Raw genomic sequence first — 2,709 nt, 5'->3', positions numbered from 1 at the left:
GTTTGAACAATTGGTTGCATCAAGACTTGACAGTGATTTGATGTCACAGTCACAGCGATATGTGTTACCTAAGCAGTGACTACTCCCGATGAACTATAAACGTCAACATTGAGAATGTGTTTAAAAAAAAATAAAAATACAATAATAATGTGTTCAATTTACGTGTATATATAATCTAAAACGGGTAACGTGTATATAATTGTAAATTTATAACATGTTTTGGTAACGATGGGATAATATTATGTGTAAATATAGATAGGTAGGTACATGTTTTGTAGGGTGATCATAAAAATCGCGGTAAACAGAAATGTGTTATGTAATGTGTACCTAGGTATTTTGTTGTTTTTGTGTAAAAAAGTGCACGCGATTCTAATAATTGTATTTTGTTCTCGTTAAGTTAATTGGCAATAATAGTATCAACCATATAATTTCAGGGTTTTTTTTTTTAGAATCACTTTTCTAAAAAAGTCGATAAAACTATTTACTACCGTTATTATTATATTATATAAGTAGTAGATATTTAGGTAAGTATATACCGAGTATAGATATTATAATGGTGATACTATATTAATTTTAAATATTGAACGAAGTTTTTTTTTTATTCCAAATTATAAAATGTGGATGAGTACAGTAGTGTCTACTACTTATAGTGTCTATACCTACAATACCCCTTACAAACCCCATTCGTTTTGTCTATAACATAAATTAACTAAAAAAAAATAAAAACGTATACATAGATTGGTACTGATCCAAATATTAATAAATACATTTATACTCGATAGGTACCTAATTTTACGTGTAAATGATTATAAGAATCTTTGAGCGTATTAAATCTAATACGAGATTGTCAAGGTTCTTAAAATTTTTAACAAATTATAGTTATGATAGATAGGTATATTTAAAAAGATTTTCAATAGGATGGGATTACAGAGATGTTATAAAAATCAATGAAATTGTAAGAACGCATTTTGTTTTTCCTCAAAATTTATTTTTGAGAAACGTGAATAGGGATTTATCGAAATAGAAACTATTCGGTGTTAATTGAATCACTCTGTATAATATATCATATAGTCTCGTGTGCAATTTTACCATTGCAAAGGTATAATAATTTTTAATCGGAACCACAAACAGATAAAAAATGCATCTTGTCAAATGATACTGAATAAATGTCAATAATAAAATCAAACTTTGTTATTACATAAAAACACATAGGTAAGTACCTACCTACTCGTGATGATGGTTGTATCATCGAAATTCAAAGAGTAAATAAAATTATATCAAACGTGGTAAGTAGGTAAACATATAGATCTGGTGACATGATAGGTAGATATAATTCGAAATTAATACTGAAATATAATAATATATTAATAAATATGATTTATGACGTATAGGGCCTCCGTTTAAAAATCGATTTTTCTACCAATATATCTAAATTATGATATTATCTATGCATAATCATGGGCGCCCATTGGGAGGGGCAAGATGGGGCACTTGCCCCCCCCTGGACAAAAAATATTTAAAACTTGTAGCTCAATAAATATTATCATAATATTATTATTATCTTTATTACCTTACATTTGAGAATGTTTTTATTTTGACCCCCCCTAAAATGATTTTTATGGGCGCCCATGTGCATTACTGAAGATTTTTCTCGTCGAAAGGAAAATTATTGATTTGTATTATTATTATTACTATTTTTAATTAACAGACTGGTTCCGCCTTGATGATTTGACGATGACGATAATAATATTTTCGTTCACTAAAATCGCGTGATAGTATTTCAAATTACTTACATTATTATTCGATTTCAATAGGCACGCAATAAAAGAAAAAAGGGTGATCAAGAGGGTAACGTTTTCCTGTACAGTAGGCATCGAGTAGGTCACTATAATGGATGTGTTAAATTTGAATGCAATGATAGGTATCATTGTATACGAAAAACGGTTTTGAACGGAGATGATTTGTCAGCTTAGGATACATATTCCATCTGGTTGGTGAAAAAAGTGGTTTACGTTTTAATGATCTGAAAATAATCTATCTACAGAAAATGCTATTTTAAATAGAAGTTAGGTATATCGAATAATGGAAATTGATTTGTCTATTTTGTAAAAACAATTATTTTAAAATGTCCATGAGTAAATTGTTTATTAGGTATTTTTTTTTTTTTTATTGAATATTCTGCCCACAAAAAAAAAAATCATAAATATTTAGCTGAATAATTTTGATTCACAAATAACAAATTTATTTTACATAAAATTTCATTTGTCAAAATTTACTTGCATAGGTGAATCATTTAAACACATTTCTGTGTAAGAATCAATAAATGTCGTTGAGTAAATATTTAATGTTGTAGAGTATCAATGAAAATTAATAAAAAAACAGTATTTTAAGAGTAAAAAGAAATATTTACTTATTTTTTATTATAAATATTACATAATTTTATTGCCACGATGAGTAAAAAGTAGGTATATGAAGTGTTTTGATCTGTGATAAGTTCTAAAACAATCTTAAATATCAATATAATTAATTGCAGTTTTAAATACAATTTAAGCCTCTATACCCAATAGCAAAAATGTTTGCTCTAAATTAAATATTTATTCAAATGGATTTTAGGATTTTTTAGAAATTTTCTTAATACATCAGTGGTGAATTCTCCAGGCATGCTCAGCATGCTTAGAAATAAAAACGTTATTAATCAAAATACAAAAA

The sequence above is a fragment of the Aphis gossypii genome, chromosome 1 (assembly GCF_020184175.1).
Source record: "Aphis gossypii isolate Hap1 chromosome 1, ASM2018417v2, whole genome shotgun sequence".
Classification (NCBI taxonomy): Eukaryota; Metazoa; Arthropoda; class Insecta; order Hemiptera; family Aphididae; genus Aphis; species Aphis gossypii.
Note: the sequence above shows the minus strand (reverse complement) of the source record.